Source organism: Misgurnus anguillicaudatus, chromosome 6 (assembly GCF_027580225.2).
Source record: "Misgurnus anguillicaudatus chromosome 6, ASM2758022v2, whole genome shotgun sequence".
Lineage (NCBI taxonomy): Eukaryota > Metazoa > Chordata > Actinopteri > Cypriniformes > Cobitidae > Misgurnus > Misgurnus anguillicaudatus.
Window position 1 is genome coordinate 1504831 of NC_073342.2, and position 17089 is coordinate 1521919.

General features: G+C 34.9%; 3 non-coding genes across 3 annotated transcripts; all 3 read left to right on the top strand.

Moving 5' to 3' along the window:
* Positions 1-5829: 5829 nt before the first annotated feature.
* LOC129434915 (U2 spliceosomal RNA) lies at positions 5830-6020 on the top strand. The gene has a single exon (XR_012370304.1). It is a non-coding gene; the product is annotated as a U2 spliceosomal RNA (small nuclear RNA).
* Positions 6021-7094: 1074 nt separating this feature from the next.
* On the top strand, positions 7095-7259 carry LOC129428381 (U1 spliceosomal RNA). The gene has a single exon (XR_008639019.1). It is a non-coding gene; the product is annotated as a U1 spliceosomal RNA (small nuclear RNA).
* Positions 7260-16002: 8743 nt separating this feature from the next.
* LOC141364592 (U2 spliceosomal RNA) lies at positions 16003-16193 on the top strand. The gene has a single exon (XR_012370305.1). It is a non-coding gene; the product is annotated as a U2 spliceosomal RNA (small nuclear RNA).
* The last annotated feature ends 896 nt before the right edge of the window (positions 16194-17089 follow it).

Below are 17089 nucleotides of genomic sequence, written 5' to 3' on the forward strand. Positions count from 1 at the left end.
AAATCATTCAGTAAATGCAAAGTTAAACCGATCATACTGTTGTATTCTTTTATAATGTTTTATTCGTACTGTTTATTCAGTAAATGCAAAGTTAAACCGTTGTGTCTTTAATCTAGATTTAAAAGTGCCTACTGTTGAAACACATCTGATCTCATCTGAAAGCTGATTCCAGCTACAGGTTTATACTGTTGTATTCTTTTATACTGTTTCATTCGTACTGTTTCAAATTCTTCAGTAAATGCAAAGTTAAACCGATGTGTCTTTAAATCTAGATTTAAAAGTGCCTACTGTTGAAACACATCTGATCTCATCTGAAAGCTGATTCCAGCTACAGGTTCATACTGTTGTATTCTTTTATACTGTTTTATTCGTACTGTTTTAAATCATTCAGTAAATGCAAAGTTAAACCGATCATACTGTTGTATTCTTTTATACTGTTTAATTCGTACTGTTTTATATTCTTCAGTAAATGCAAAGTTAAATCGATGTGTCTTTAATCTAGGTTTAAAAGTGCCCACTGTTGAAACACATCTGATCTCATTTGAAAGCTGATTCCAGCTACAGGTTCATACTGTTGTATTCTTTTATACTGTTTCATTCGTACTGTTTTAAATCATTCAGTAAATGCAAAGTTAAACTGATGTGTTTTTAATCTAGGTTTAAAAGTGCCTACTGTTGAAACACATCTGATCTCATCCGAAAGCTGATTCCAGCTACAGGTTCATACTGTTGTATTCTTTTATACTGTTTCATTCGTACTGTTTTAAATCATTCAGTAAATGCAAAGTTAAACCGTCGTGTTTTTCATCTAGATTTAAAAGTGTCTACCGTTGAAACACATCTGATCTCTTCTGAAAGCTGATTCCAGCTCCAGGTGGCATATTAACTGAATGCTGATGCACCTTGTATTTCGATTGCTTTGTATGCTTGAAACATGTGAAGAATTGACAATAAATAATCTTTATCAAGTGTTATACATTAAAAAGTGGATAAGTAACAAAAATGTCACTCCTGACAGCTGATAAATTAATGTTTTTTTATAGCACCATTGAGGCGAGCACTTTTCAAGGCAAGATTCTTTATAGAACCTTATAAAAAGTTTCCATATAGTACCAAAAAACGGGTTCTGCTGTGGTTACATGCTGAGGAACCCTTATTTGGTACTTTTTAGGAGCATTTGTCTTAAGAGTGTTGCATAGGTTCGAAACTTTCAAACTTGAAACCAAATAGAAGGGTCACACTGTTTTTTTTTGTGGAGTGGACATGAACAAGCTGCAGGCATTCAAATGTTATTTGTAATTTATTGTCTTATTTCATATTTAAAAAATAGCTATACAACTGGTGTTCCTCAATTTTAGGGCCTATTTTGTTTAGTATATCAGTTTTGTTCAGTTTTTTATGTGCATGCAAAAAGCAATCAGCAAGCAAATTAACTGAAGCTTTACCTTCATGTTCTTTTTGTGTAAGTGATAACTGTTTCTGTATGTATTTTATGTATTTGTATGTTTTTTACACGTATAGAGTGAAATGCACACGGTGAGGAATGGACCCAGACCTTCAGTGCCAGACCTCTGACCCGTTAACCTCCATCCCGACAGCCAGCGCCTTCTCCGGCTCCCATTGCGGTATCGCTTCTCGGCTTTTTGGACAAGAACAAGTGGACACCGGGGACTACAAGTTTAAATGGATTTTTGACCTTCGGAAATGGAAGCGAGGCTTGCTCCGTCCACTCCGTTCATCGACTCGGGCGCTTTCCGGGCACAAATAAGGTGAGTTTAAAACCAGAGTTTGCTTCTTTTGTGCGTGGTTGCCAGTTTGGTTTCCAATCCGTGATCTATATGATGTTGCGCGTTCTATAATATGTTTCTCGTTCGCTCAGTACTTTTGTGTGTTTCTATTCCACGTAAAGCTAACACCAAAACGATTGTGGAGAGCGCTATATAGATTGTTTTCAAAGAAAAAACAACAACGAGAAACAAACCCATGTTAAAATGGGTCAAATTATTTAGGCGGAGCACGCTGTCGCGTTGAACAAAGACAATGGCGCGTGCACACAACGAATGTGTATTGTGGAAAAGTTTGGCCCATATGCAGGTTCGCATGTGTCTTCGGTGGATACTAAAAAGATAAACATCTGCCCGGTGATCTAGTTTGTAGACAATATTTTTATATATGCAATCGAAGTGAATTTAAACAAGCAAAAAATCGGCCAGTGGGGTAGGACAGTTTTTCTTGAAATAGTATTTATGGGAAAAGTTCACGACTTTTTTTCTTACCCTTTAGGCAGATTTATTTGCTTGTTTTAAGCATAAAATAATCATAAACAGGAAAACGAATTGTATAGGCGGAGCACACGGGTTTTTTTTTTCGTTCAAAGAAAAAAAGCAGCGTGGCACGAAGGAATGTTTGACTGAAATGGAATTTCGCCCTCTATTTTCCTTACAAACATAAACCAGAGAGAAGGGCCAGATGGCATCGTGTTGTACCTTGTATTCGGTGATTGAAATCGAAAAAAAATCGAATAGATCTATATATAAACACAATTGTTTTGTTGAACAGAGACAATGGCGGCATGCTCCAGCGTCGCCTATATGCCCATTTCACAAAATGGCGGCTTTGACCGGAAGTAGGGAAAACATTTTACTGTAATGACGGGGGTCGTTGTCCAAAGTGTGCCCATTTGAAGAAGTACATACACGTTTTACTTCTCATTTCTTTAGACTGAATAATTGTTTCTTATTAATTCCAAAGTATGTGACGTGATGATCTAATCGTATGTGTTATTCCTCGTTTGCTTGCATGTGTAACCTTTGGTTAAAGGTATGAAAAGGAACCGACTAGGTCACCTGGGTTATTTATTCACACAGGAAAATAGATTGAACCCAAGAGAAAAAATAAACAAACAAAAAAGTTACAAAAATATGAAAAGGACCCTGCTGGTTCGGATGGGATTAAAGACAGAGACGTGACTCTCCAAAAATAGTACAAATTTATTTTTTACAGAAAGTGCTTAAAAATATTTAAAAGATAAAATTTACGGCCCACCGGTTATTTACCCACAATTGGAGAGACTAGATTAAATCCACTTTTTAACAGAAGGGACAAACCACACAGCAAATCAGTGCATAGTTCTTAAAAGCAGTGACGAACCAAAAATAAACCAAAACACACAAACATACTCTCGCCTTCTGTTTAAGTCTCAAAAACCACCGCTCAGATATTACATGTGGAAATAGTTATATAAATGGTACATACACTTATATACACACGTAAAGAAAGAAAAAAACTGCAGGACAGCAAAATACAGTTAACTCCCGATGACTATTTAAACAGCGTCCAAGCGGCTCACGGAGCAAAAATACAAAGCCTTTTAGTTTAATAAACTTCCACAAAAAATAAATATCAAATCCTTACGCAAACATGTATGCGACGAGACTTAAATCATGCAAAACATGAATGGTAACCAGACGTGCTTGTTGTGTACAGGGAGTGCATTTATTTGTAAACTTTTGCTAAATCAAAATGGTTTATTTTTTATTTTACTTTTTTACCTGGGTTTTTGGGAATACTTTTATATATTTCACAGCTATATAATTGGTTATAATAACGCACTTTTTGTTTATAAGCACGTTGAAATACATTAACACAGGATAATGCGGCAACAAATCAAATGTGCATTTAAATGCAACAAGCAAAATAAATAAAGCAAATCCATGCAAGCAAACGAGGAATAAAACACACCGCGATTAGAAAATCAGATCGCATACTTTGTAATTGAAAATAAGTAATGATGAATTCTGAAGAGATGAGAGGTAAAATGTGTAAGTATTCCTCAAAATGTGCTTTGGACCAAGACCCCGTTCATCACAGCAAACGGGAGCAGACCCGAATAGGTATGTCTAGTTGTTTTATTTAAAATTTCCAGCCGTCTGTAAATTCATGTTTGGAAGAAAAAAGTAAATTAAGGTCTGTCTTGCTGTTATTGTCTTGTTTTCTAGTAAATATCTGACAATTCTTAAATCGAGATGCATTTACTTGTTACGCAAAGTGGCTTAAGATGTTATGTATTGTAATAATTGAAATAAATTACAAAAATCAACAGGTTTATATTTAAAACAAGTAAAAATATCTGCCGGCGGGGTAAGAAAAATAAACTTAATTTCAGTTTCAACTTAATTCAATAATAAACTCAATTTAGGTTTATTTCCCTTAACCCACTGGCATATATTTTTACTTGATTTAGGCCTTAACCTATTACATTTTAGAATTTATTTCAGTAAACAAGACTTAAAATCTAAGCCACTTTGCTTAACAAGAAAATGCATCTCGATTTAAGAATTATTTTTTTACTCGAAAACAGGAAAAAAGTAGCAAGTAAACGAACAGATTTGGATGTTTAAAACACTTAAACACTTTTTTCACTCTACCCTTCATATTACAGCTGTCGAAAAACCACAGCAACGTCGACAGACCTGGAAGCATAGCTGTTTGCTTGTTGCGTTTAAATGGACATTTGATTTCTTTACCAGCATTGGATTTAGACCATTCAATGAGAATAGTTAACAGCGTTCATTATGATTGATAAGCCCTTAATGGAGAATGAAGTCTGCATACATTAAAAGCCTTATTTTATTCCAAAATGTATGCGACGAAACTTAAATCACGCAAAATATGAATGGTAACGAGACGTGCTTGTTGTGTACAGGGAGTGCATTTATTTGTAAACTTTTGCTAAATCAAAATGGTTTATTTTTTATTTGCTTTTTTTACCTGGGTTTTACCAGGTTCGCATTCCGGACATTTTTAATCCACAGTGTATGCAGTTATTTAGTAGAAAATGATATGCTGTTTTTTGGTAGAATTTTGTGTGAGCTAAAGAAAGTGATGCCAACCCAGCAAATACAAAAACGTTATAAAAACGTTTTGTGTTTGCTGGGAATACTTTTATATATTTCGCAGCTATATAATGAATTATAATAACGCACTTTTTGCTTATAAACAAATACATTGAAATACATTAACACGGAATGATGCGGCAACAAATCAAATGTGCAACAAGCTAAATAAATAAATAAATAGAAAATCAGATCGCATACTTTGTAATTGAAAATAAATAATAATTCATTCTAAAGAAATAAGAAGTAAAATGTGTAAGTATTCCTCAAAATGTGCTTTGGACTAAGACCCCCTTCATCACAGCAAACGGGAGCAGACCCGAATAGGTATGTCTAGTTATTTTGTTTAAAATTTCCAGCCGTCTGTAAATTCATGTTTGGAAGTTTTTGTCTTGTTTTCTAGTAAATATCTGACCATTCTTAAATCGAGATGCATTTACTTGTTAAGCAAAGTGGCTTAAGATATTATGTGTTGTAATAATTGAAATAAATTCTAAAAAGCAACAGGTTTATATTTAAAACAAGTAAAAATATCTGCCGGTGGGGTAAGAAAAATAAACTTAATTTCTGTTCCAACTTAATGCAATAATAAACTCAATTTAGGTTTATTTCCCTTAAACCACTGGCATATATTTTTACTTGATTTAGGCCTTAACCTATTACATTTTAGAATTTATTTCAGTAAACAAGACTTAAAATCTAAGCCACTTTGCTTAAGAAAATGCATCTCGATTTAAGAATTCTTTTTTACTCGAAAACAGGAAAAAAATACAAAGTAAACGAACAGATTTGGATGTTTAAAACACTTTAACACTTTTTTTTCACTCTACCCTTCATATTACATACTACTTCATATTAGAGTTAAATGCCCGCTAGCCTCCACCCCGAAAGCCAGCGCCTTCGCCGGCTCCCCTTTGGCTGCGTCTATTGCGGTATCGCTTCTCGGCCTTTTGGCTAAGATCAAGTGTAGTATCTGTTCTTATCAGTTTAATGTCTGATACGTCTCCTACCCGGGGACTATACGTTAAATGGATTTTTGACCTTCGGAAATGGAAGCGGAGCTTGCTCCTTCCACTCCATGCATCGACGTGGTATTGCAGTGTTTCCATGAACGGTGCGCTCCCCTTCTCGGGGACAAATAAGTTAGGTAAAAAACAGAATTTGTTTCTTTTGTGCGTGAATGACAGAGTGTTTTTTAATTCGTGTGTTTTAAAAGTGCTGTGTATTCGTTGGCATTATTGGTTTAACGAAAAGCTTGCATGGAAATGAACACGCTGATAACGAAATGTTTTTGTAATGTATTTAATTATTTTCCTTACAGTTTGCGGAGGTGATACCAGGACGAATTAAACAGCCTCGACACAGCTGAAGGCGCAAGAAAATCGTACGAGACAGTTTGGGATGTTAAAAACACCTGAAAACTTTTTTTTCCACTACCCTTCATACTACAGCGGTCGAAAAACCACAGCAACGTCGACACGCCTGGAAGCATAGCTGTATTTGTTTAAGACAACGGGTAAAGTATTTTCTTGATTACCTAAATGACTTGCAGTAAGAAAATATTTTAATTTATAATGATAACTCTGTCATCATTTATTCATCCTCGTGTTGTTTTCAACCTGTATGCATTCGTATTTTGGAGGTGACACGATGACGACTTAAACATCATCGACACAGCTGAAAAAGCGAACGAGACAGATTGGGATGTTCAAAACACCTGAAAACTTTTTTTTCACTGTACTACAGCTGTCGAAGAACCACAGCAACGTCGGCAGATCTGGAAGCATAGCTGTATTTGTTTAACTCACAACGACAACGGGTAAGTCATTGAGCCCTTGTGTTTTTATTTATCCACGTTCTAAAATTGCTATGCTTTCGTTGTTTCTCGATTGCTCTGTACATTTCTTTGTTTCTATTCCACGTAAAGTTACTTTGTAATAACGAAACGATATATTGAAATGCGCTATTTAAATCCATTTGATTTAAATTGTTTCACGTTTTTCTCTCTGCACGGTTTAACCGGGCTGGAAACGGAAAATGGGTAGATCTCGAAGAATATTTGGTTTCAGACCTGGCTTCGTGCGCCTTTCCACCTGGTCACACACAGTAATGAAATGGTAGTCGGACGGCCTTCGGGGGCGCCGTCGATGTGATCGGTCACAGGAAGATGCGGCCGTCTGGCCTCAAAGGCTGTTGCTCATACTTACCTGGCAGGGGAGATACCATGATCATGAAGGTGGTTCACCCAGGGCGAGGCTCAGCCATTGCACTCCGGTTGTGCTGACCCTTTGCGAATTCCCCAAATGTGGGAATCTCGACTGCAAAATTTCTGATAGTGGGGGACTGCGTTCGCGCTCTCCCCTGGCCTTTGTGTTAAAAATAGATTCGTTTGTCTTTTTACGGAAAATCCAAGAGACGCCTAACCACGGCACAAGAACGCATTGGTCATCAAAAAGCGGCTATTAAACGACTACATAACTTCTAATAGACCGCGAATATGTGTCTAGGCTAAAACAAGGCTTAATTTGGGCTGTCAGTGAAAATCTAATAGACGTTTGACCGTTCCCCAAGTATAGACTGGCCATTAAATAGAACCACAATCAAACAGCTACATGTCTAAGAGACATTCAACAAAATAATGCTTAGATGATTCTTTTACTTACAATGTAAGCGGTTCTCAGGAATGGCAATCATCCAAACTAATAAATTATAAAGCTTTTAAAAGAAAATGACAACCGTTAAACAACCTAGACAACGTTGGGCAGTACAAAATGCTTAGAAATACAAGACAAAACGAAATATTGTACATGAATGTACATTAAAACAAGCCAACAAATCTGCCAATGGGCTAAGACAATTTTTCTTGAATTAGGTGTTTAAATCTAGATTTGTTTCTAACCCCTTTGGCAGATTTATTTGCTTGTTTTAAGCCCAAATTCACTTAAATTTTATGTTTTTTCTCCCGAAAGGCTAGGCTTATTTTCTTATGTCCTTTTGCTCATCAAAATAATGCATCTTATTTTAAGACTTTTTAGATATTTGCATAGTTAAAAAGGATTTTTTGTGCAATGTATTCATTCATTCGCTACCCTTCATACTACAGCTGTCGAAAAACCACAGCAACGTCGACAGACCTGGAAGCAAAGCTGTATTTGTTTAACTTGCAAAGACAACGGGTAAAGTATTTTCTTGATTACCTAAATGACTTGCAGTAAGAAAATATTTCAATTTATAATAATGATAATTCTGTCATCATTTACTCATCCTCGTGTTGTTTTAAACCTGTATGCGTTCGTTTTTTCTGATTAACACAAAAGAAGATATTTTGAGGAATGATGGTAAACCCACAGCAGATAGTGACCATTGACTTCCATAGTAGGAATAAAAAAATATGATGAAATTTAATAGGTACCATCGACTGTGTGCTAACCATCATTTTTCAAAATATTTTCTTCATCATTTATCACGATACTTCCAAAATATTTTTTTTCCTACTATGGAAGTCAATGATAATGTATTTCATTATTTGCTTTACAAGCCTGAAAATGATAGGTTGGAATCCAGGCGACAGGATTCTATGGTAGTCAAAAACAGGCAAACAAGTAAAATAATCACCATTTACTTTTAAAGCATTTTGAAAATTGCTTGCTTATGCTGGGAGTAAAGGTATTTAATGCAGTGCGCATCCTGTTTAAAAGGTAAGGTATGATTCTTTTAAAGCTGACACATTTGCCACATTAAAATAACAGAAATGTACTGTTTCAACATTTTGGAGCCGGTGTGTCTGTGTTCTTGGGGCACATCTAAATGTAAGAGCAGAATTGCTTAATATTCTTCTCTATTTCTTGTATAGGTCAATTATGAGTGAAGAACCGTTCACCAAATGAAGACCACAGCCAGGTGACGGGATTGTGTGGTAATCACAAACAGGTTGAAAATTGAAGTTCTGTGTGTTCTTTTTGTACTTTATTTCTGCAGGTAAGCACCATACCGTAAGCTTCATTCCCTTTATAACAGGTAAGGTTCATACTGTTTTATTCTTTTATACTGTTTTATTTTAAATCATTCAGTAAATGCAAAGTTAAACCGATGGTGTTTTTAATCTAGATTTAAAAGTGCCTACTGTTGAAACACATCTGATCTCATCTGAAGCTGATTCCAGCTATACAGGTTCATACTGTTGTATTCTTTTATACTGTTTTATTCGTACTGTTTTAAATCATTCAGTAAATCTAAAGTTAAACCGATCATACTGTTGTATTCTTTTAAACTGTTTTATTCGTACTGTTTTAAATCATTCAGTAAATGCAAAGTTAAACCGATCATACTGTTGTATTCTTTTATACTGTTTTATTCGTACTGTTTTAAATCATTCAGTAAATGCAAAGTTAAACCGATGTGTTTTTAATCTAGATTTAAAAGTGTCTTCTGTTGAAACACATCTGATCTCATTTGAAAGCTGATTCCAGCTACAGGTTCATACTGTTGTATTCTTTTATACTGTTTTATTCGTTCTGTTTTAAATCATTCAGTAAATGCAAAGTTAAACCGATCATACTGTTGTATTCTTTTATACTCTTTTATTCGTACTGTTTTATATTCTTCAGTAAATGCAAAGTTAAACCGATGTGTCTTTAATCTAGGTTTAAAAGTGCCCACTGTTGAAACACATCTGATCTCATTTGAAAGCTGATTCCAGCTACAGGTTCATACTGTTGTATTCTTTTATACTGTTTTATTCGTACTGTTTTAAATCATTCAGTAAATGCAAAGTTAAACCGATCATACTGTTGTATTCTTTTAAACTGTTTTATTCGTACTGTTTTAAATCATTCAGTAAATGCAAAGTTAAACCGATCATACTGTTGTATTCTTTTATACTCGTACTGTTTTAAATCATTCAGTAAATGCAAAGTTAAACCGATGTGTTTTTAATCTAGATTTAAAAGTGTCTTCTGTTGAAACACATCTGATCTCATTTGAAAGCTGATTCCAGCTACAGGTTCATACTGTTGTATTCTTTTATACTGTTTTATTCGTTCTGTTTTAAATCATTCAGTAAATGCAAAGTTAAACCGATCATACTGTTGTATTCTTTTATACTCTTTTATTCGTACTGTTTTATATTCTTCAGTAAATGCAAAGTTAAACCGATGTGTCTTTAATCTAGGTTTAAAAGTGCCCACTGTTGAAACACATCTGATCTCATTTGAAAGCTGATTCCAGCTACAGGTTCATACTGTTGTATTCTTTTATACTGTTTCATTCGTACTGTTTTAAATCATTCAGTAAATGCAAAGTTAAACCGATCATACTGTTGTATTCTTTTATAATGTTTTATTCGTACTGTTTATTCAGTAAATGCAAAGTTAAACCGTTGTGTCTTTAATCTAGATTTAAAAGTGCCTACTGTTGAAACACATCTGATCTCATCTGAAAGCTGATTCCAGCTACAGGTTTATACTGTTGTATTCTTTTATACTGTTTCATTCGTACTGTTTCAAATTCTTCAGTAAATGCAAAGTTAAACCGATGTGTCTTTAAATCTAGATTTAAAAGTGCCTACTGTTGAAACACATCTGATCTCATCTGAAAGCTGATTCCAGCTACAGGTTCATACTGTTGTATTCTTTTATACTGTTTTATTCGTACTGTTTTAAATCATTCAGTAAATGCAAAGTTAAACCGATCATACTGTTGTATTCTTTTATACTGTTTTATTCGTACTGTTTTATATTCTTCAGTAAATGCAAAGTTAAATCGATGTGTCTTTAATCTAGGTTTAAAAGTGCCCACTGTTGAAACACATCTGATCTCATTTGAAAGCTGATTCCAGCTACAGGTTCATACTGTTGTATTCTTTTATACTGTTTCATTCGTACTGTTTTAAATCATTCAGTAAATGCAAAGTTAAACTGATGTGTTTTTAATCTAGGTTTAAAAGTGCCTACTGTTGAAACACATCTGATCTCATCCGAAAGCTGATTCCAGCTACAGGTTCATACTGTTGTATTCTTTTATACTGTTTCATTCGTACTGTTTTAAATCATTCAGTAAATGCAAAGTTAAACCGTCGTGTTTTTCATCTAGATTTAAAAGTGTCTACCGTTGAAACACATCTGATCTCTTCTGAAAGCTGATTCCAGCTCCAGGTGGCATATTAACTGAATGCTGATGCACCTTGTATTTCGATTGCTTTGTATGCTTGAAACATGTGAAGAATTGACAATAAATAATCTTTATCAAGTGTTATACATTAAAAAGTGGATAAGTAACAAAAATGTCACTCCTGACAGCTGATAAATTAATGTTTTTTTATAGCACCATTGAGGCGAGCACTTTTCAAGGCAAGATTCTTTATAGAACCTTATAAAAAGTTTCCATATAGTACCAAAAAACGGGTTCTGCTGTGGTTACATGCTGAGGAACCCTTATTTGGTACTTTTTAGGAGCATTTGTCTTAAGAGTGTTGCATAGGTTCGAAACTTTCAAACTTGAAACCAAATAGAAGGGTCACACTGTTTTTTTTTGTGGAGTGGACATGAACAAGCTGCAGGCATTCAAATGTTATTTGTAATTTATTGTCTTATTTCATATTTAAAAAATAGCTATACAACTGGTGTTCCTCAATTTTAGGGCCTATTTTGTTTAGTATATCAGTTTTGTTCAGTTTTTTATGTGCATGCAAAAAGCAATCAGCAAGCAAATTAACTGAAGCTTTACCTTCATGTTCTTTTTGTGTAAGTGATAACTGTTTCTGTATGTATTTTATGTATTTGTATGTTTTTTACACGTATAGAGTGAAATGCACACGGTGAGGAATGGACCCAGACCTTCAGTGCCAGACCTCTGACCCGTTAACCTCCATCCCGACAGCCAGCGCCTTCTCCGGCTCCCATTGCGGTATCGCTTCTCGGCTTTTTGGACAAGAACAAGTGGACACCGGGGACTACAAGTTTAAATGGATTTTTGACCTTCGGAAATGGAAGCGAGGCTTGCTCCGTCCACTCCGTTCATCGACTCGGGCGCTTTCCGGGCACAAATAAGGTGAGTTTAAAACCAGAGTTTGCTTCTTTTGTGCGTGGTTGCCAGTTTGGTTTCCAATCCGTGATCTATATGATGTTGCGCGTTCTATAATATGTTTCTCGTTCGCTCAGTACTTTTGTGTGTTTCTATTCCACGTAAAGCTAACACCAAAACGATTGTGGAGAGCGCTATATAGATTGTTTTCAAAGAAAAAACAACAACGAGAAACAAACCCATGTTAAAATGGGTCAAATTATTTAGGCGGAGCACGCTGTCGCGTTGAACAAAGACAATGGCGCGTGCACACAACGAATGTGTATTGTGGAAAAGTTTGGCCCATATGCAGGTTCGCATGTGTCTTCGGTGGATACTAAAAAGATAAACATCTGCCCGGTGATCTAGTTTGTAGACAATATTTTTATATATGCAATCGAAGTGAATTTAAACAAGCAAAAAATCGGCCAGTGGGGTAGGACAGTTTTTCTTGAAATAGTATTTATGGGAAAAGTTCACGACTTTTTTTCTTACCCTTTAGGCAGATTTATTTGCTTGTTTTAAGCATAAAATAATCATAAACAGGAAAACGAATTGTATAGGCGGAGCACACGGGTTTTTTTTTTCGTTCAAAGAAAAAAAGCAGCGTGGCACGAAGGAATGTTTGACTGAAATGGAATTTCGCCCTCTATTTTCCTTACAAACATAAACCAGAGAGAAGGGCCAGATGGCATCGTGTTGTACCTTGTATTCGGTGATTGAAATCGAAAAAAAATCGAATAGATCTATATATAAACACAATTGTTTTGTTGAACAGAGACAATGGCGGCATGCTCCAGCGTCGCCTATATGCCCATTTCACAAAATGGCGGCTTTGACCGGAAGTAGGGAAAACATTTTACTGTAATGACGGGGGTCGTTGTCCAAAGTGTGCCCATTTGAAGAAGTACATACACGTTTTACTTCTCATTTCTTTAGACTGAATAATTGTTTCTTATTAATTCCAAAGTATGTGACGTGATGATCTAATCGTATGTGTTATTCCTCGTTTGCTTGCATGTGTAACCTTTGGTTAAAGGTATGAAAAGGAACCGACTAGGTCACCTGGGTTATTTATTCACACAGGAAAATAGATTGAACCCAAGAGAAAAAATAAACAAACAAAAAAGTTACAAAAATATGAAAAGGACCCTGCTGGTTCGGATGGGATTAAAGACAGAGACGTGACTCTCCAAAAATAGTACAAATTTATTTTTTACAGAAAGTGCTTAAAAATATTTAAAAGATAAAATTTACGGCCCACCGGTTATTTACCCACAATTGGAGAGACTAGATTAAATCCACTTTTTAACAGAAGGGACAAACCACACAGCAAATCAGTGCATAGTTCTTAAAAGCAGTGACGAACCAAAAATAAACCAAAACACACAAACATACTCTCGCCTTCTGTTTAAGTCTCAAAAACCACCGCTCAGATATTACATGTGGAAATAGTTATATAAATGGTACATACACTTATATACACACGTAAAGAAAGAAAAAAACTGCAGGACAGCAAAATACAGTTAACTCCCGATGACTATTTAAACAGCGTCCAAGCGGCTCACGGAGCAAAAATACAAAGCCTTTTAGTTTAATAAACTTCCACAAAAAATAAATATCAAATCCTTACGCAAACATGTATGCGACGAGACTTAAATCATGCAAAACATGAATGGTAACCAGACGTGCTTGTTGTGTACAGGGAGTGCATTTATTTGTAAACTTTTGCTAAATCAAAATGGTTTATTTTTTATTTTACTTTTTTACCTGGGTTTTTGGGAATACTTTTATATATTTCACAGCTATATAATTGGTTATAATAACGCACTTTTTGTTTATGAGCACGTTGAAATACATTAACACAGGATAATGCGGCAACAAATCAAATGTGCATTTAAATGCAACAAGCAAAATAAATAAAGCAAATCCATGCAAGCAAACGAGGAATAAAACACACCGCGATTAGAAAATCAGATCGCATACTTTGTAATTGAAAATAAATAATAATTAATTCTAAAGAAATAAGAAGTAAAATGTGTAAGTATTCCTCAAAATGTGCTTTGGACCAAGACCCCGTTCATCACAGCAAACGGGAGCAGACCCGAATAGGTATGTCTAGTTGTTTTATTTAAAATTTCCAGCCGTCTGTAAATTCATGTTTGGAAGAAAAAAGTAAATTAAGGTCTGTCTTGCTGTTATTGTCTTGTTTTCTAGTAAATATCTGACAATTCTTAAATCGAGATGCATTTACTTGTTACGCAAAGTGGCTTAAGATGTTATGTATTGTAATAATTGAAATAAATTACAAAAATCAACAGGTTTATATTTAAAACAAGTAAAAATATCTGCCGGCGGGGTAAGAAAAATAAACTTAATTTCAGTTTCAACTTAATTCAATAATAAACTCAATTTAGGTTTATTTCCCTTAACCCACTGGCATATATTTTTACTTGATTTAGGCCTTAACCTATTACATTTTAGAATTGATTTCAGTAAACAAGACTTAAAATCTAAGCCACTTTGCTTAACAAGAAAATGCATCTCGATTTAAGAATTATTTTTTTACTCGAAAACAGGAAAAAAGTAGCAAGTAAACGAACAGATTTGGATGTTTAAAACACTTAAACACTTTTTTCACTCTACCCTTCATATTACAGCTGTCGAAAAACCACAGCAACGTCGACAGACCTGGAAGCATAGCTGTTTGCTTGTTGCGTTTAAATGGACATTTGATTTCTTTACCAGCATTGGATTTAGACCATTCAATGAGAATAGTTAACAGCGTTCATTATGATTGATAAGCCCTTAATGGAGAATGAAGTCTGCATACATTAAAAGCCTTATTTTATTCCAAAATGTATGCGACGAAACTTAAATCACGCAAAATATGAATGGTAACGAGACGTGCTTGTTGTGTACAGGGAGTGCATTTATTTGTAAACTTTTGCTAAATCAAAATGGTTTATTTTTTATTTGCTTTTTTTACCTGGGTTTTACCAGGTTCGCATTCCGGACATTTTTAATCCACAGTGTATGCAGTTATTTAGTAGAAAATGATATGCTGTTTTTTGGTAGAATTTTGTGTGAGCTAAAGAAAGTGATGCCAACCCAGCAAATACAAAAACGTTATAAAAACGTTTTGTGTTTGCTGGGAATACTTTTATATATTTCGCAGCTATATAATGAATTATAATAACGCACTTTTTGCTTATAAACAAATACATTGAAATACATTAACACGGAATGATGCGGCAACAAATCAAATGTGCAACAAGCTAAATAAATAAATAAATAGAAAATCAGATCGCATACTTTGTAATTGAAAATAAATAATAATTCATTCTAAAGAAATAAGAAGTAAAATGTGTAAGTATTCCTCAAAATGTGCTTTGGACTAAGACCCCCTTCATCACAGCAAACGGGAGCAGACCCGAATAGGTATGTCTAGTTATTTTGTTTAAAATTTCCAGCCGTCTGTAAATTCATGTTTGGAAGTTTTTGTCTTGTTTTCTAGTAAATATCTGACCATTCTTAAATCGAGATGCATTTACTTGTTAAGCAAAGTGGCTTAAGATATTATGTGTTGTAATAATTGAAATAAATTCTAAAAAGCAACAGGTTTATATTTAAAACAAGTAAAAATATCTGCCGGTGGGGTAAGAAAAATAAACTTAATTTCTGTTCCAACTTAATGCAATAATAAACTCAATTTAGGTTTATTTCCCTTAAACCACTGGCATATATTTTTACTTGATTTAGGCCTTAACCTATTACATTTTAGAATTTATTTCAGTAAACAAGACTTAAAATCTAAGCCACTTTGCTTAAGAAAATGCATCTCGATTTAAGAATTCTTTTTTACTCGAAAACAGGAAAAAAATACAAAGTAAACGAACAGATTTGGATGTTTAAAACACTTTAACACTTTTTTTTCACTCTACCCTTCATATTACATACTACTTCATATTAGAGTTAAATGCCCGCTAGCCTCCACCCCGAAAGCCAGCGCCTTCGCCGGCTCCCCTTTGGCTGCGTCTATTGCGGTATCGCTTCTCGGCCTTTTGGCTAAGATCAAGTGTAGTATCTGTTCTTATCAGTTTAATGTCTGATACGTCTCCTACCCGGGGACTATACGTTAAATGGATTTTTGACCTTCGGAAATGGAAGCGGAGCTTGCTCCTTCCACTCCATGCATCGACGTGGTATTGCAGTGTTTCCATGAACGGTGCGCTCCCCTTCTCGGGGACAAATAAGTTAGGTAAAAAACAGAATTTGTTTCTTTTGTGCGTGAATGACAGAGTGTTTTTTAATTCGTGTGTTTTAAAAGTGCTGTGTATTCGTTGGCATTATTGGTTTAACGAAAAGCTTGCATGGAAATGAACACGCTGATAACGAAATGTTTTTGTAATGTATTTAATTATTTTCCTTACAGTTTGCGGAGGTGATACCAGGACGAATTAAACAGCCTCGACACAGCTGAAGGCGCAAGAAAATCGTACGAGACAGTTTGGGATGTTAAAAACACCTGAAAACTTTTTTTCCACTACCCTTCATACTACAGCGGTCGAAAAACCACAGCAACGTCGACACGCCTGGAAGCATAGCTGTATTTGTTTAAGACAACGGGTAAAGTATTTTCTTGATTACCTAAATGACTTGCAGTAAGAAAATATTTTAATTTATAATGATAACTCTGTCATCATTTATTCATCCTCGTGTTGTTTTCAACCTGTATGCATTCGTATTTTGGAGGTGACACGATGACGACTTAAACATCATCGACACAGCTGAAAAAGCGAACGAGACAGATTGGGATGTTCAAAACACCTGAAAACTTTTTTTTCACTGTACTACAGCTGTCGAAGAACCACAGCAACGTCGGCAGATCTGGAAGCATAGCTGTATTTGTTTAACTCACAACGACAACGGGTAAGTCATTGAGCCCTTGTGTTTTTATTTATCCACGTTCTAAAATTGCTATGCTTTCGTTGTTTCTCGATTGCTCTGTACATTTCTTTGTTTCTATTCCACGTAAAGTTACTTTGTAATAACGAAACGATATATTGAAATGCGCTATTTAAATCCATTTGATTTAAATTGTTTCACGTTTTTCTCTCTGCACGGTTTAACCG